Below are 19,367 nucleotides of genomic sequence, written 5' to 3'. Positions count from 1 at the left end.
AGGCAATCCAAAAGTGGCCACAACCGGTCTCCAAAAAGCAGGTCAGGGTGTTTCGTGGAATTGTGGGATACTATTGGTGATTTATCCAGAATTTTGCCATGATAGCCGCCCCTTTGGCCGGCTTCACACTTGCGAGTTTTACGGACGTAAGAGCGCAGAAACTACGTCCGTAAAACTCGCAAAAAATACGGCACAATTATTCTCTATGCCTCTGCTCCTATCTGCCGTATTTTACTGATCAGTATTATACGGCTTTCTACGGCCGTACAAAATCGCAGCATGCTGCGTTTGTCACCGTACTGCGCAAGAAATACGCCAATGAAAGTCTATGGAAGCGTGAAAAATACGGATTACACACGGACAAGCAGTGTGACTTGCGAGAAATACGCAGCGCTGTTAGAGAGAAAAGCCGGCAATTCAGTGCGGTGTACAGTAAAATCACACTGACAGCTTACAGTAGAATAGGTAGAATAAATGTGTACACATAGAATAGGTATATATATATATATATATATATATATATATATATATGTCAGTGAGACACATATATGTATATATATTAATATTTTTTCCAGCGCTATACAGCTTGAAAGCCGGTAATTCAATTACCGGCTTTTTCCTTCTCCTTCCTAAAACCCGACATGATTTGAGACATGGTTTACATACAGTAAACCATGTCTTCTCTCCATTTTTTTTGCAGATTCCACACTACTAATGTCAGTAGAGTGTATCTGCAAAATTTGGCCGTTCTAGCTCTTAAAATAAAGGGTTAAATGGCGGAAAAAATTGGCGTGGGCTCCCGCGCAATTTTCTCCGCCAGAGTAGTAAAGCCAGTGACTGAGGGCAGATATTAATAGCCTGGAGAGGGTCCACGGTTATTGGCCCCCCCCTGGCTAAAAATATCTGCCCCCAGCCACCCCAGAAAAGGCACATCTGGAAGATGCGCCTATTCTGGCACTTGGCCACTCTCTTCCCATTCCCGTGTAGCGGTGGGATATGGGGTAATGAAGGGTTAATGCCACCTTGCTATTGTAAGGTGACATTAAGCCTAATTAATAATGGAGAGGCGTCAATTATGACACCTATCCATTATTAATCCAATTGTAGTAAAGGGTTAAATAAAACACAAACACATTATTTAAAATTATTTTAATGAAATAAAAACAATGGTTGTTTGAGTATTTTATTCTACGCCCAATCCAGTCACTGAAGACCCTCGTTCTGTGAAAGAAATAACATAATAAACCAACAATATACTTACCCTCCGCAGATCTGTAACGTCCAAGTATATTGTTGGTTTATTATGTTATTTCTTTCACAGAACGAGGGTCTTCAGTGACTGGATTGGGCGTAGAATAAAATACTCAAACAACCATTGTTTTTATTTCATTAAAATAATTTTAAATAATGTGTTTGTGTTTTATTTAACCCTTTACTACAATTGGATTAATAATGGATAGGTGTCATAATTGACGCCTCTCCATTATTAATTAGGCTTAATGTCACCTTACAATAGCAAGGTGGCATTAACCCTTCATTACCCCATATCCCACCGCTACACGGGAATGGGAAGAGAGTGGCCAAGTGCCAGAATAGGCGCATCTTCCAGATGTGCCTTTTCTGGGGTGGCTGGGGGCAGATATTTTTAGCCAGGGGGGGGCCAATAACCGTGGACCCTCTCCAGGCTATTAATATCTGCCCTCAGTCACTGGCTTTACTACTCTGGCGGAGAAAATTGCGCGGGAGCCCACGCCAATTTTTTCCGCCATTTAACCCTTTATTTTAAGAGCTAGAACGGCCAAATTTTGCAGATACACTCTACTGACATTAGTAGTGTGGAATCTGCAAAAAAAATGGAGAGAAGACATGGTTTACTGTATGTAAACCATGTCTCAAATCATGTCGGGATTTAGGAAGGAGAAGGAAAAAGCCGGTAATTGAATTACCGGCTTTCAAGCTGTATAGCGCTGGAAAAAATATTAATATATATACATATATGTGTCTACTGACATATATATATATATATATATATTTTTTTTTTTTCTTTTTGGGACACATGGATCACTTCTATAGCGGTATGTTGGTTTTGCAAGCCTGCGAGAAAACCACGCAGTACGGATGCCATACGGATTACATACGGAGGATGCCATGCGCAAAAAACGCTGACACACCCTGCCTACGGAGGAGCTACGGACCACTATTTTCGGGACATTTCAGAGTATTACGGCCGTAATATACGGACCGTATTTTCATACGCTGAGTGTGAAGCCGGCCTTTAACTGATCTTTTCAAGGGCACAAAGTCGTCGATGGTTAAATGGTCCTCTGAAGCTGAGATGGCATTCCAGGAGTTGAAGCTAGCCCTGTGCAGACAGCCGATCTTGGTCACACCGGATTTCACTAAGGAGTTTGTGCTCCTGAGAGACACCTCCGACGTTGGGGTGGGAGTTGTGTTGTCCCAGGAAACGGATGGGGAGGAACATCCAGTTATATACTTGAGTAGGAAACTCTCCTGTGAAAAGAACTACGCTATCATAGAAAAAGAGTGCCTGGCCATCAAGTGAGCAATCGACACCGTGATATACTACCTGTTAAGCAGAAAATTCAGGCTAGTCTCAGATCATTATATAACAAACACCATACCAGTATGCAGGTGAGAATGAGGCATAGGCACATATATAAAACAAATATATTTTATTGAAACATATATATACAATCAAGACAAGGACAATAAATAAAAGAAAAGTACAATGAATAAAAGAAATAAACTGATGGTCAGCAGAACCAATACATAAATATACATTCAAATAAGACTGTATAAAGAGCACTGCATACTACCTATGTATGAAGAAAGGTGCATAATGACCTTTCGAGGCTATCAACCCTCGAAATAATATTCCCACCAATAGTAGAAAATGGCTGAAAGAGCGTTCAGGCAGCACGCTAACATGCCCCTGTTTTGAGGAAGCCACAAGGCGAAACGGCGCTGTCGGGGTCACTGGTGGTCACGCAGGACTCAGTACATTAGTATGTAAGTTACCATCTTTTTTTATTGAATCACTATCTGTGGTCTGGTCTGCAATGAACATTGTACTGCAGATCGGGCACTGGTGTGCGATTCTGTTCCCAGCCATTTTCTACTATTGGTGGGAATATTATTTCGAGGGTTGATAGCCTCTTTGGTTTTAGGCTTTGTATTTATTTATATATGCCATTGGTAGCGGTATGATCTATCCCCTCTGTATATAATAGCCTCTACTGTATGATTAGAGATATAGAGTGCTTTTATAGACTATGTTTGGTCATTATGCACCTTTCTTCATACATACATTTTTTTTAATTTTGTAATTTTTCCCTAACTAAGGGGGTGATGAAGGGGGGTTTGATTTACTTTTATAGCGGGTTTTCTAGCGGATTTTTATGATTGGCAGCCGTCACACACTAAAAGATGCTTTTTATTGCAAAAAATAGTTTTTGCGTCTCCACATTTTGAGAGCTATAATTTTTCCATATTTTGGTTTTTTTTATTCCGATTTTTGTGAGGCAGAATGACCAAAAACCAGCTATTCATGAATTTCTTTTTTTTTTTGGGGGGGGGGGGGGGGCGTTTATACCGTTCCGCGTTTGGTAAAATTGATAAATCAGTTTTATTCTTTGGGTCAGTACGATTACAGCGATACCTCATATCAAATTTTTTTATGTTTTGGCGCTTTTATACGATAAAAACTTATAGAAAAAAATAATTATTTTTGCATCGCTTTATTCTGAGGACTATAACTTTTTGCGGGACAAGATGATGTTTTCAGCGGTACCATAGTTATTTATATCCGTCTTTTTGATCGCGTGTCATTACACTTTTTGTTCGGCGGTATGATAATAAAGCGTTGTTTTTGGCCCGTTTTTTTTTTTTTTTTAACTGCATTCACTGAAGGGGTTAACTAGCGGAACTGTTTTATAGGTGGGGTCATTACGGACGCGGTAATACTAAATATGTGTACTTTTATTGGTTTTTTTATTATTTAGATAAAGAAATGTATTTATGGGAACAATATTTTTTCTTTATTTAGAAATTTTTTTTTATTTTTTTTACACATGTGAATATTTATCTTTTGAGTAAAAGCTCATGTTAAAATCGCGTTGCAATGAGATTGCATTCGCATGGAAATCTGATGTAAATCAGATGCTAAGTGATAAAAATCAGTTTGTACTCTTATGAAAATCGCAGGACACTCATCCCACTTATCGGATTTTTTTTTTTTTTAACAGTGATGGGCATGTGCCCAAAGGGTTCAGTCACACTGGCATATATTCTCTCATGCGTGGGAATCGGGACAATTAGGCTAATGTCACTCTGCTCAATATCTGTCAGAGATTAAACTGGGTGTCATCTTGCTGGGATCCGAGTCTCTTGCATGAGAAAATCGCAGCACAGATGCGAAGAAAACAGAGAACCTAATTTCTCCATTATCTCTGAGTGTACATCGGACTGCACTTACACGACATCCGAGTGCAGCCCGATGTTACACACGCTCGCATAGACTGGTATGGGTGTTCGTGATCTGAAGAGCGGAGTCACTCGCAGCATGCTGTGATTGTTCTCTCATGACAAGTCGGTATAAGAAAATGATCGCTGCAACCTATAGTATAGCATTGGGCTGAGTGCTATCCAATAAAACAACACATAGCACGCCGCCGTGTTATACGCCAGTGTGAGTGAGCCCTGATGCTTATAACTCCTCATCATATGTACACTCAAAAAAGAAAGGTGAATAAGCAGTAATTAAAAGGACAAGGTTATAATTATAATAAAAATAATAAGACCTCATAAAAATAATAAAACGTCTTCACACTTTACACGATGTGTCCTCTGCCTGCCGCGTGCTATGACAGCCAGGCTCCGTCTGTTGCAGTACTGGCACACTAGCACTAGATGGCAGCGGCGTCCTCTCTGCCGGTGGATCACCTGGCGTGTGCTGCCGTCAGGTAGGAATGCTGCGGGCGCCCCTCCCGTGTAATGTGCCCCCGCCCTGTCACTTGTCACTGCACACCTCACCCGGTTACACCTGCTACACTCACCTCCAGTACCGCTGGGCAGCACACTCACATTTCCCAGTCCCTCAGCACAGACTAGCTACCTCCTGGCCTCATAGGTAAGTCCACAGTGTGCACTGTCTTCAGTTACCACTGATATGCTGGGAGTTGTAGTTCTTAAAGTGCTTTGGCGCCACTGTTTCCTGGCAGGGAGCTGTGCTGTACCTGCAGTGTATCCAGGCTGTATAATAATGCTAGAATTTAACCTCTTCTTCACCTAGTCCTGTCATTGAAATTCATTTAATGCAAGGATCACCTAGGAATGTTTCTCTTTTTCCCTGCTCTTACCGCAGAGACATCCTCCCCTGCTGCAGAATGGGAGTGGTAGTACTGCTGTCCTGTCAGGGGGACTACTAGTGCTAAAACTCTTATGTTGCCTCCATCCTGACTGCGAGTATGACTTCTCTTCCATTATTTTGCACCTCTCAGGGCTGGTAATAAATTGACTTTCCATCATTAGATTAGATAATAACGCGGACGCTTTCCCTTTTCGTTCGCTAGTAGCATCTCTCTAGATGTATACGTGCAGGGGTCTGTTCACACCGCAGCGTTCTACCTGTGTGAGGCTGCGCTGGCTGCGACACAACCCCATTCTGAGGTATAGAAGTTATCTTATGGGCCATGCTTTTTAAAGAATTCTGTAAACTATATTTCATGTACAACCTCTAAAACCTCATAGGCCCCATATATATTATTGTAAAAGGTTCGGCCCAGTTAGGAATAAATGAGAATCCTATATGTGCAGATGCAGAACAGGCGAATTCCTCTAAGGCTAGGGTGACTCCATCTCCGTCTGAGAAAAATATTCCGATCATGCGGATCAGAGTGGGATCCGTTTTTCTTGGAGGTGGCGAGAAAAAAGAAACAAGTTTTGTAGACTGTTTACATCTGGGTTTTTTTTACTTTATAGAAACTTTTTTTTCCTTGTAAGTGACTGTCTTCCTATAGAGTGGCATATGTCCGAGCCTTCCATCACGGGCACACATCTGGTATGATGCGAGCAGAACCTTAATGGCAGTAGAATCACCCAAGAATTCACCTGAATTGTCTTTATTATGCATTTGTGACACCAAATTTATTACTTGAGTTGTTTAAACTTTGTGCCAAGACAAACAATTGTGCCCATGTGGTGTAGATTGGTCGGCTGCTCCACTTTATGACTGTACTGCGGATCGTGCACACACATGGACCTGAGCTGATCCTCAGTCTGGACAATATTTGGCTGAGCTGACCATATAGTAATGGCGTCAATCAATCACAAGCCGCCATAGCCCTCTGTAAGGCCAGTCTCACACGTCCAGATAAATCCGGTACCAGAAAAATTGGTACCGGAATTGTCCGTGTGCTTACGTTGAACATCAGTGTGGCACACGTGCGGCAGCCGTATGCCGACTGAGGACCACACGGACCGTGCAGGAGACAGCGCTAGAGTTAAGCGCTGTCCCCTGCGTGCGGTGCTGAAGTCGGTATCCATCCCTTCTTCCCAGCAGCGTTCGCTGGAAAGAAGGAATGAATAATCTTTTTTTTAAAATTATTTTTGTTTTTAATATAAAGTTGCCGGTAATCTGCCCCCTCCCACCTCCTGTGCGCCCTCAACACACACCCCCCCCCCCGGCATTAAAATACTTACCCAGCTCCCTCGGCGCTTACATCCTCTCACCGTCACAGCTCTTCCTGTATGAGCGGTCACGTGGTGCCGCTTATTACAGTAATGAATATGCGGCTCCACCCCTATGGGAGGTGGAGCCGCATATTCATCACTGTAATGTGCGGCACCAAGTGACCGCTCATACAGGACAAGCAGCGACGCTGAGAGGATGTAAGCGCCGAGGGAGCTGGGTAAGTATTTTAATGCTAACGGGGGGGGGGGGGGGGGGGCAGATTACCGGCAACTTTATTTTAAAAACAAAAATAAATTAAAAAAAAAAAAGATTATTCATTCCTTCTTTCCAGCAAACGCTGCTGGAGAGAAGAAATGAATGGGGCTTCAGCACCACACGCGGGGGGGACAGCGTTTACAGTAGCGCTGTCTCCTGCACAGCACACGGACTGCACACGGACAACATCCGTGTGCGGTACGTGTTTTACACGGGCCCATTGACTTTAATGGGTCCATGTGATCCGTGCGCTCCCACGAACACTGACATGTCTCCATGTTTTCCAAACGGACACACGGTCAGTGAAAACACGTTGACATGTGCAGAGACACATTGATTTTAATGTGTCTACGTGAGTCAGTGTCTCCGGTACGTGAGGAAACTGTCACCTCACGTACCGGAGCCATTGACGTGTGAAACCGGCCTAATGGAAGTCACCAGTAAACTGCCTAAGCTAAACGGCACCCGTAAGCTCACTCAAGCAAATGTATGGGTGTAGCTGATGAGTAATAACTAAGTCGTCTTCTGGTCCAATCCTATATTGTCGGTTGACCCTAGAATCTAAACATTAGTAAAATATTTCTGGCTAGAAACGTGATGGCACTATCCAGATATGACTAGGGTCATTGTTGGATTAGAGGACACCATTAATGATCAGTAGAGTCTGTCAGACACATTGATGCCCCAGCTGTGGCACACCTGTCATGTTCTGTATTCTGCGTATATGTGCACAGCGTATCATCTGCAAGCGCAAACGCATGCCTAAACGCATAGAAACGCGTATTTACGCAGTGTTTTTTATCTGCATCAGCTTACGCATTACGGCAAAAAAACCGCATACTTGTGCATGCGTTGTTTTCCTGCGTTTGCGTTTTGATGCGCATGCGTTCGATATTTCCAGGAGGGCGTGTCTCAATCAGTTCCTGGACGTGCGCAGTCCGAAGTACGCAAGCGCATCGAACGCATGCGTATGCAAGGACATGCTACGCATGCATTCCCATAGATAGTAATGCGTTTTTTAATGCACTCATCCGCGTGCGCATATTTGACGGAATTTTGACGCCTCCAAAAATGCAACATGTTGCATTCGCCGGACTCTGCCACCCACCTCGAAATGACGCAAAAGCATGCACACACATTTCCATGCGTACATCATGTTAAAGATAAGTACACATGATGCATGCAGATCAATGCGGTTGAAACGCTGCGTAAACAGACGAAAATGTGAAACCAGCCTAAGAAAACCGGAAATGACCACGGACACGTGAATTCAGCACTAGTGGTCAAGACTTTACATCACTCTATTAAGAGAAATGAGGGCTAGAAACACTTGTTAAAATGACTTTTCCCATCGGAGTTGGTCATTGAGGTTGTACCATAGTAAGTTTGGCTCTTTGCGCCACAAGGCCGATCATGGCAAACCGGATTCAGGTCCATTATTGTAGAAATCTTACAAATTCCTCATACTAGAAAAATGGATTATTTTGATCAGCGTGTGCTCCAAGTGTTATTAGTTTTTCTCATATGTGGAGAAAAAAAAAGTTTCTCCACCTTCTCCTTTCTGACAGTCCGTGAAAATTGGACAACACTTGGATGCTATTCGAGTGTGGACCAATTTTTTTTTTTTTTCATGGACCCATTAACTTGCATTGCCATATTTGATCCAACCCCAGATCAAAATCAGACATGTCCCCGCAATTTTCCGCTGATCAATGGCAGACAAATCACAGACATTTGCATGGCCCCATAGACTATTACATTTACAAGTGCTATCCGTGAAAAGCAGACATGTGATTGAGCTCCAAGTGCTAGTGGGGTTCGCACTCTGAAATAGAAATAGACCAAGAATCCGAGGAGCTTGAATCCATCCCATACAGACTATCTTAGGTACAAGTGATATCTGTGAAAAACACAGATCGCATTCATACAAGAAAAAATTATAACTGATATAGCCCTTAGATAATTATTAGACTAGGGTCACATTGCGTTAGTGCAACCCGTTTAGCGCTAGCGCTAGCGGGTTGCGCTAACGCAATGTTTTTAATGGGGCCGCGTCCTGGGGTCGCTGTAACGTCCCCTCTCTCGCAGATCCCCGATCTGCGAAAGCGGGGAACGGACCGCGGGCGCGCCTCGGACGCTGCGAGCAGCGTCCGCGGCGCGCCAGGAAACACCGGCGCGTCGCTAGCGCGTGCCGAACATGGCACGCGCTAGTGCTGCGCGTTCCCATTGCCGTGAATGGGCGCGCTAACGGACGCGTTGCACGGCGTTAATTTCGCCGTGCAACGCTGTCCGTTAAGCGCGTTCCCATAACGCAATGGGAACCCAGTGATGAGCGAATGTGCTTGGCTAAGGTGTTATCTGAGCATGCTCGGGTGCTAACTGAGTGTCTTCATTATGCTCGAAAAATATATTTGAGTCCCAGCAGATGCATGTCCCATGGCTGTTCGACAGCCACAACAAATAGAGGGATTACCTATAAACCAAGAGAAAACTATAATGGAAAGATCTGAAACTCTTCTATTTTTTTACTTACTCCTGTTTGTAACTTTAAAATACATTAAAATAATTCACATTATGAAGAGTGGGTGTTTTTTTTAGCAAAAAACAGAATAGCACAATCAGTGCAAAAAATACATAAAAGCCTATAAAATACAGAACATTCTGTCAAGCGTGAATTCCGTACAGACAGTGGTCTGGTATATTTTCCGCTGAAAAACTGGAAAATAGCAATTTTCTGTTTCTTGCTATCACTGAATAACCTGATGGTTTACTTCTGAAGAAAACCTACTGGAGATAAGGAGATTAGAAAGATTGTGCAAATGGCATTCCAATCTGCAGGAGATAGATGTGTCTGCGGTTTCTGGGGTCAGTCTTCCATTTAGGGGTCATACTCACTTGCGAGCAACTCGAATGAGTCTCGCACGTCAATACCCGGCACTCAGATCGGAGCGTGCGGCGCATAGCAATACATGCAGCCGCACGCTCCGCTCCTGAGCACCGGGCTGGGTATTGCCGTGCGAGACTCATCCAAGTTGCTCGCAAGTGAGTATGAGCCCTAACTCTATCTGTTGCTTCCCATTCACGCAGGATAGAAGGTGTCATGTGTACACACAGCAGGTGTTTGTTACAGTGGTTCCCCGCGCCATTTTCACCCCGGAGCATGATATCATACTGTTATTTGTTTGACAAGAGACTAAGATTAAAGAATTTGCATTTACTTAAAAACAAATAAATTAGTAAAAATTGAAAATAAATGATATTTTTCCTTTACAAAGAAAAAGCGCAGGGCAGCATGGAGATTTTATTCTTCTAGCTGCTTCCCTGGGCCGGCAGCAGACATTACATTGTGCCGCTCCATAATACACACACGTGTGAGTAAGGCTACGTTCACATTTGCGTTGTTGGGCGCAGCGTCGTCAACGTATACCGACGCATGCGTCATGCGGCACTATCTTTAACATGGGGGGCGCATGGACATGCGCCAGTATGTGTTGTACTGCGTTTTACGACGCATGCGTCATATAGACGCACAGACAGGGCACAGAGGACGCTACTTGTAGCGTTTTCCCTGCGCCAAAATTCCTGCTCTGTGCTTTCTTATGACAACGCATGCGTCGCAAAACGCAGCGTTGTGCACATGCGTTGTTGGTTGCGTCACGTTGACGACGCTGCGCCCAACAACGCAAATGTGAACGTAGCCTTACGTGTATTCTCCTGACAGATCCGCAGAGGGAAATCTCATGTTCTACAGAAAACACCTTATGGAATTGCTTCTCCTGCAATATCTCTTCGTTTTTGCCATTTTTTTTTTTTTTGCATGTTTTTTGCAAGATTTTACAATACCAGGAAATTTCTGAAAAATCCCGCTCATGCTGTTTCTTCCTTCCTTGCGGATTTAAACTATCATAGCGCTTTTTAATCTGCGACACTTCAGCTCTTTCAGTGTTTTTTTCAGCGTTTCAAATGAATAGGGGATAACTCGTAAAATCGCAGGAAATAATATATCAAAAACATACGTTCTTTTAAGCAGCATTTTTTTTCTGCCAACATTCTGTTTTTGCTGTAGAAAAATCTGCTGCAAATATTCAATGTGTGCACATACCCTAAAGCCCAAAGTTTACGATCGTTCATTAGTGATTGTATAACTAGCAATTGCCTAGAATATTAAACTGGCGGTGTGTCTGGTGTCCGCCAATTGTGACTTTCTACAGCAGGAGGCAGAGTTGCAACTTGGACTTAGAAGCTCTTCCTTTTTTTTTTAGTATTGTCTTTTTCTATTGAAACAACCTAAATCAACAAGAATTCTGGTATAGTTTGCGCTAAAAACCTGTATTACTTGCCTTGTATTACATTTATTAGGTGCACTAGATGCTGTCTGTCATTCATCCAACATAGACCCATGGGTTTATTACTTTATCGGAGCAGGGCTGTGCGTCAAAATTTGGTGGCAAATTTCTGATACAAAGTAAGGCTAGGTACTGCATCTATTATTATTATTATTATACATTTTTATAGCGCCATTTATTCCATGGTGCTTTACATGTGAAAAGGGGCACATATAGACAAATACAATAAACATGAGTAAAAAACAAGGCACTAACAGGTACAGACGGAGGGAGGACCCTGCCCACGAGGGCTCAGTCTACAGATGATGGTTGAGGATACACTAGGAGAGGGTAGAGCTGGTTGGTTGTGCGGCGGTTCAGTAACTTCAGGATCACTGCAGGCTGTAGGCTTGTCGGAAGAGGTGAGTCTTCAGGTTTTTTTGAAGGTTTCTATGGTAGGCGAGAGTCTGATGTGTTGGGGTAGAGAGTTCCAGAGTATGGGGGAAGCACGGGAGAAGTCTTGCATGCGGTTGTGGGAAGAAAAGATAAGAGGGGAATAGAGAAGGAGATCTTGTGAGGGGATTGAAGGTTGCGTGTAAGTAAGGTAGGCATGTAGTACACTTAGCCTACGGTATCTGTGAGTAGCTTTTCCAAAAATATATTGTAATATTGCCATAGATGGCCATTCGTCAGACGGAGGCCAAAAATGTGTTCTTTTGGCCTCTTATCTGACCGGTTAGTGTTGGCATACCATTGGTTTAACTGTATAGGAAGGCACAGCAGACTAGTCGTTCCTGTACTGAGGCCCACTGCAAAGAAAATTACCGTGTACCTTGCAGTAAACTTTTTGGTGGATGGATGTCTTATCCTAAAAATGGCCTTTGTCGGGACACACCTTGTGAGCGTATGCGCCTGACAATTATTACAAAAGCAGTCTAGTCCTAGCCTAAGCTGAGTCGTAAGTGGTGTAAACTAACACTACACTTTCTAAAAGTACACCAAATGATTTTATGGACCTTTCATGAGTTTAGTGTCAGTGCGTCAGTTTCTATTTTATTACTGTTGTATCAGGTTTACTTGTATGCATGAAAAAAACTGATTCCTGTAGGTTCTCCTATCAAACAAACATGCAAAACGGAAACCAAGTGGAGGTAACGTGGATGGCATTCAGGTGCTATCCATGTGTTTCATGGAACCATAGACTTGAGTTTGATCTATGCTTTGGATCAAAAAACAGACGTATCTCCACTCCGCAGAAAAAAGGAAAAACAAAGGAAAAACATGAACATACGAACTGCCCACTGTAATGGGTACATTTTCTATCCATAATAAACACTGATGGTACATAAAAATGGATGTCTCAGTGAGGCATAAGGCCAGGTTCAGATGGACAAATTTAAAGTCCAAATTAAGTTTTCTATGTCAAGGGGGTTGTCTCAAGTTATTAAATGGTAAAAATTGGAAAGTGCTTGTAAAACCAAGGAAGTTTAGAGCTTCTTGTTAAAAATCTTCTCCATTCTTCAGATGCTATGGTTTATTGCTGGCAAGTGCTGCTCCAAAGTTGAACGGCTTGCTGGCCTGAAATGTCAATCATCAGGAATATACCCTCCTGTGAACCGGACAGCTGAGAGTAGTCACTGGATTAGTCTGCTTCTTCTTAAGACAGAAGAATAGAACATTCCTTTAATAATTGCAATGGATCTGTAAAAAACAGATGCCCTGTGGATGGAGTCTATGTGTTATCCACATGGCGAATCTCACCCAAAAATAGATCAGACCAGTGCACGCTGTGATTTTTTTTGTTACTTGTAGAACATCAGTCCGTATGTAAAACATTGTGGTTGTATATGTAGTGGCATAGTCACTTGACTGAAGTTCCCAGAGCCGCAGGATCCTTATAGCTCGCAGTGTGCACGATGTGAGGATTCACAAGTCTGCAGTCACATAGAGCGACTGCAGAGTTTGGGACCAGACAACCCCTTTAAGGCTAGCTGACAACTAGTTGAGTCACTCATGAATAAACTACTGTTCAGCCAATCTTATCTCTTCACCAACTTGTCATACTGGATTTTCAAGCAGAACTGCAGATACTATAGAATGAATGTTTTAAACAAAGAAACAAGTCTTCACTGGGTTAAAATCCCAGAGACTAGTTATTCAAAGATGTTGTAGAGGTGCGTGCCTTTGTATGAAAAGGTTAAAAGATCATGAACTGTCTCCACACATACAAACTGTCCAGTTCAGGTAAGCAGGTGTTTCCATACATTGGCAAATAAATTATATAATGTAAGTCTTCCCAGGACCACACCTGTACAATAAGAAGAAATTACTGATGTAAATAAGGCATTTTATATAGCCATAAACTAAATATGTAATAGATTGTTTCATGACAGTTGAATGACTATACTAATTAATATTGTGTGTGTGTGTGTGTGTGTGTATATATATATATATATATAATTACTTTGCAAAAGTTTTAGGCAGTATACATCACATAAGAGACACTTAGGCTGCTGTGTATACATCAGATAGGAGACACTGAGACTGCTGTGTATACATCACATAGGAGCCCTCGAGACTGTTGTATATACATCACATCACAGGAGACATGAGGGATGCAGTATATACAGGTCCTTCTCAAAAAATTAGCATATTGTGTTAAATTTCATTATTTACCATAATGTAATGATTACAATTAAACTTTCATATATTATAGATTCATTATCCACCAACTGAAATTTGTCAGGTCTTTTATTGTTTTAATACTGATGATTTTGGCATACAACTCCTGATAACCCAAAAAACCTGTCTCAATAAATTAGCATATCAAGAAAAGGTTCTCTAAACGACCTATTACCCTAATCTTCTGAATCAACTAATTAACTCTAAACACATGCAAAAGATACCTGAGGCTTTTATAAACTCCCTGCCTGGTTCATTACTCAAAACCCCCATCATGGGTAAGACTAGCGACCTGACAGATGTCAAGAAGGCCATCATTGACACCCTCAAGCAAGAGGGTAAGACCCAGAAAGAAATTTCTCAACAACTAGGCTGTTCCCAGAGTGCTGTATCAAGGCACCTCAATGGTAAGTCTGTTGGAAGGAAACAATGTGGCAGAAAACGCTGTACAACGAGAAGAGGAGACCGGACCCTGAGGAAGATTGTGGAGAAGGACCGATTCCAGACCTTGGGGAACCTGAGGAAGCAGTGGACTGAGTCTGGTGTGGAAACATCCAGAGCCACCGTGCACAGGCGTGTGCAGGAAATGGGCTACAGGTGCCGCATTCCCCAGGTAAAGCCACTTTTGAACCATAAACAGCGGCAGAGGCGCCTGACCTGGGCTACAGAGAAGCAGCACTGGACTGTTGCTAAGTGGTCCCAAGTACTTTTTTCTGATGAAAGCAAATTTTGCATGTCATTCGGAAATCAAGGTGCCAGAGTCTGGAGGAAGACTGGGGAGAAGGAAATGCCAAAATGCCTGAAGTCCAGTGTCAAGTACCCACAGTCAGTGATGGTGTGGGGTGCCATGCCAGCTGCTGGTGTTGGTCCACTGTGTTTCATCAAGGGCAGGGTCAATGCAGCTAGCTATCAGGAGATTTTGGAGCACTTCATGCTTCCATCGGCTAAAATGCTTTATGGAGATGAAGATTTCATTTTTCAGCACGACCTGGCACCTGCTCACAGTGCCAAAACCACTGGTAAATGGTTTACTGACCATGGTATTACTGTGCTCAATTGGCCTGCCAACTCTCCTGACCTGAACCCCATAGAGAATCTGTGGGATATTGTGAAGAGAAAGTTGAGAGACGCAAGACCCAACACTCTGGATGAGCTTAAGGCCGCTATTGAAGCATCCTGGGCTTCCATAACATCTCAGCAGTGTCACAGGCTGATTGCCTCCATGCCACGCCGCATTGAAGCAGTCATTTCTGCCAAAGGATTCCAGACCAAGTATTGAGTGCATAACTGAACATTATTATTTGATGTTTTTTTTGTTTGTTATTAAAAAACACTTTTATTTGATTGGATGGGTGAAATATGCTAATTTATTGAGACAGGTTTTTTGGGTTATCAGGAGTTGTATGCCAAAATCATCAGTATTAAAACAATAAAAGACCTGACAAATTTCAGTTGGTGGATAATGAATCTATAATATATGAAAGTTTAATTGTAATCATTACATTATGGTAAATAATGAAATTTAACACTATATGCTAATTTTTTGAGAAGGACCTGTACATTACAAGAGACATGGGGCCTGCGACATAGACTTCGAATAAGACATGGTTCTGTAGCATAGACATCACAGAAGACATGGGGGCTGTGATACATATATTACAGTAGAAATGGGGCCACTGATTCTGCCTTCTGTTCGATGGGAGAGCTAACCTGAGCCCGGGCCTGTAGAGCAAGATGACAATGAAGGCTGGAATGGAGGACTATCCTCTTCACCAATGAGTCCTGCATTGGCTTAGCTATCATTTGTCAGCAATTGCAAAAGGGAACTGCCAGCAGTGAATCTTCATGATTTGTGTGCCCAAGTGCATTCTGAATCTCAGAACATTCCTCAGACAACCTTTAATAAACTGTATAAATTGTTTCTTGCGCCTGTTCTTCCTTATCACTGTTGAGGACTGGCTGGGAACATACTGCTGAATATTCCGAGAATCGATTTGTTGTTTTGTATTCAGCAAAGATCTGACGAAAGCCTTGTAAGTTAAAGTTCATTGTGTTTTATCCACTGTGTATCTATAGGTGATAAGTATAGTATTTTGCTTGTGCATTTGGCAGACCTGAGCGAAACTTATAGTACTAGGCTACATCTCATGTTTGAGGAATGCTAGACTAAATTAATTCTGAGTGGTATGCATACACATAAAGTAATCAGATAGATAAAGACCATAAACTTCTAGTCACCCAATGTGTAATATTTTGCACTCATTTTCTTCTGACATGGGGTATTCGAGGACAGGAATCTGGACTCACCAACAGTTTTTTCTATGCTATCAGACAACAAAATACAAATCATTAAGACATTTTTACAATTCTAATTCAACAATATCTTCATAAGACTATATCATGTGTAGTACAGTGGGGGAAATAATTATTTGATCCCTTACTGATTTTGTGAGTTTGCCCACTGACAAAGACATGAACACGCCAAAAATTTTAACCCCTTCATGACCTTGGGATTTTTCGTTTTTCCGTGTTCGTTTTTCACTCCCCTCCTTCCCAGAGCCATAACTTTTTTATTTTTCCGTCAATTTGGCCATGTGAGGGCTTATTTTTTGCGGGACGAGTTGTACTTTTGAACGACATCATTGGTTTTAGCATGTCGTGTACTAGAAAACGGGAAAAAAATTCCAAGTGCGGTGAAATTGCACAAAAAGTGCAATCCCACACTTGTTTTTTGTTTGGCTTTTTTGCTAGGTTCATTAAATGCTAAACTAACCTGCCATTATGATTCTCCAGGTCAGTACGAGTTCATAGACACCTAACATGACTAGGTTATTTTTTATCTAAGTGGTGAAAAAAAATTCCAAACTTTGCTAAAAAAAAAAAAATTGCGCCATTTTCCGATACTCGTAGCGTCTCCATTTTTCGTGATCTGGGGTCGGTTGAGGGCTTATTTTTTGCGCGCCGAGATGACGTTTTTAATGATAGCATTTTGGTGCAGATACGTTCTTTTGATCGCCCGTTATTGCATTTTAATGCAATGTCGCGGCGACCTAAAAAACGTAATTCTGGCGTTTCGATTTTTTTTCTCGCTACGCCATTTAGCAATCAGGTTAATGCTTCTTTTAAATTGATAGATCGGGCGATTCTGAGTGCTTTTTGGAAGTGCATTTGAACAGCAAGGTTGATTGCTGTTGAGGGGAACTAGGGAAAAAAAAAAATCTCTATTAATCTTCAGCAGAGCGAGTGTGAGCGAGCTGAGTGTGACCAGAGCGTAAGTGTGGACGGCGGTAAGTGTGACTTGTGATTCAGTGAAGAGGTATTTGGAAAGCCTTTAACAAATACCTGTGTGAATTGGTGTGAGTTGCTGAATTGGGGGTAGCTATATTCATAAGGGTTAACTTAGGGTGGGGGCTCATAGTTAAGGGTTTATAAGGGGCAGCTGTTTGGGGCTCAAGTCCTTTTTGGAAGTGCATTTGAACAGCAAGGTTGATTGCTGTTGAGGGGAACTAGGAAAAAAAAAAAAAAAATCTCTATAAATCTTCAGCAGAGCGAGCTGAGTGTGAGCTGAGTGTAAGTGTGGACGGCGGTAAGTGTGACTTGTGATTCAGTGACTTTGGAGTCAGGGAGTTTTCAGGGGAGGAATTACTGAATTGCTGTCTGATTTTTATTAATACTTTGTATTTATTTATATATATATATTTTTTTTATATTGAACTGTTCTGTCTGGTGCAATCCCCATTAGGAAATGTGCTCCACGATTGTTAATGCCATCCAGTGCACATCTTGCCACATGTATGCAGTCCTTGAGCAGCCGATCGAGGGTGCATACTGCTGTGCGAGATGTGAGCACGTTGTGCATTTGGAAACCCAGATTCTGACTCTAAATGTGCAGCTGGCAACACTGAGATCCATAGACAACATGGAGAGGAGTCTTCTGCTCACGGAGCAGACGCTCAATGGGACAGATGAGGGGGGGATGGTGGCATGGAGCTGCAGGACAATGAAGTAGCAAGCTGGGTGACAGTTAGGAAGCGGGGTAGAGGGAAGAGTGCCAGGGAGGCTAGTCCTGATCTGGAACACCCCAATAAGTTTGCTAAGTTGGCAGATGAGGGGGGTGCCAGTACAGGGGTAGCACTGCTGCAGCCAGGCATGTCCTCTGAAAGCCGGAGGAGTGACTGCTCCAGTAAGGAGGGAAATAGGAGAGCAGGGCAGGCCAGACAGGTGCTGGTAGTGGGCGACTCAATTATTAGGGGAACAGATAGGGCAATCTGTCACAAAGACAGGGATCGTCGAATGGTGTGCTGCCTACCTGGCGCTCGAGTCCGACACATCGCTGATCGGGTGGACAGATTATTGGGAGGGGCTGGTGAGGACCCAGCGGTCATGGTGCACATTGGCACTAATGACAAAGTTAGAGGTAGGTGGAAGGTCCTTAAAGATGATTTCAGGGAATTAGGCTGCAAGCTGAAAGCAAGGACCTCCAACGTGGTATTTTCCGAAATACTGCCGGTACCACGTGCCACGCCAGAGAGGCAACGGGAGATTAGGGAGGTTAATAAGTGGCTCAAGAATTGGTGTAGGAAAGAGGGGTTTGGGTTCCTGCAGAACTGGGCCGACTTCTCAGTTGGCTACAGGCTCTACGCTAGGGACGGGCTGCACCTCAATGGGGAGGGTGCAGCTGTGCTGGGGGAGAGAATGGCTAGAAGGCTGGAGGAGTGTTTAAACTAGGAATTGGGGGGGAGGGTATTCATTTTATAGGAGGGGAAGATAGTGCAGACAGAGTCCTGGGCACAAATAAGGAAGTTGGGGGTGGCGGTGGCATGGGGGGTGGGGTCAGAACAGTTAATAATTTAAGAAATAGAAGTACAGAGAGGAACATAAAGTGCATGTATACTAATGCCAGAAGCCTCGCCAACAAAATGGACGAATTAGAACTAATGTTGTTGGAGCATAATTATGACATGGTGGGGATATCTGAAACGTGGCTGGATGAGAGCCATGACTGGGCTGTTAACTTGCAGGGCTATAGCCTGTTCAGAAATGACCGTACAGATAAGCGAGGGGGAGGGGTGTGTCTATATGTAAAATCATCCTTAAAACCCATCCTGCGCGATAATATAGGTGAATTTAATGAAAATGTAGAATCCCTGTGGGTGGAGATAAGGGGAGGGGGGAAAAATAATAAATTACTGATAGGGGTTTGTTATAAATCTCCAAAAATAATGGAAGCAATGGAGAATATCCTCGTAAAGCAAATAGATGAAGCTGCGACTCAAGGAGAAGTCATTATTATGGGGGACTTCAACTACCCTGAAATAGATTGGGGAACAGAAACCTGCAGTTCCAGCAAAGGTAATCGGTTTTTGACAATTATGAGAGACAATTACCTTTCA

At 42.8% G+C, this 19,367-nt stretch overlaps 1 protein-coding gene across 1 annotated transcript in view; it reads left to right on the top strand.

The window, feature by feature from the left end:
- Positions 1–5,031: 5,031 nt before the first annotated feature.
- Positions 5,032–19,367, top strand: part of PROSER2 (proline and serine rich 2) — a 42,179-nt gene continuing 27,843 nt past the window's right edge. Inside the window, exon 1 of the mRNA XM_069765222.1 lies at positions 5,032–5,149. The gene's annotated coding sequence lies outside the window, so the exon portion shown is untranslated. The remainder of the gene's footprint in view (positions 5,150–19,367) is intronic.

This window comes from Ranitomeya imitator, chromosome 4 (assembly GCF_032444005.1).
Source record: "Ranitomeya imitator isolate aRanImi1 chromosome 4, aRanImi1.pri, whole genome shotgun sequence".
Taxonomy (NCBI): domain Eukaryota; kingdom Metazoa; phylum Chordata; class Amphibia; order Anura; family Dendrobatidae; genus Ranitomeya; species Ranitomeya imitator.
Note: the sequence above shows the minus strand (reverse complement) of the source record. Positions and strands in the feature narration are given on the sequence as shown.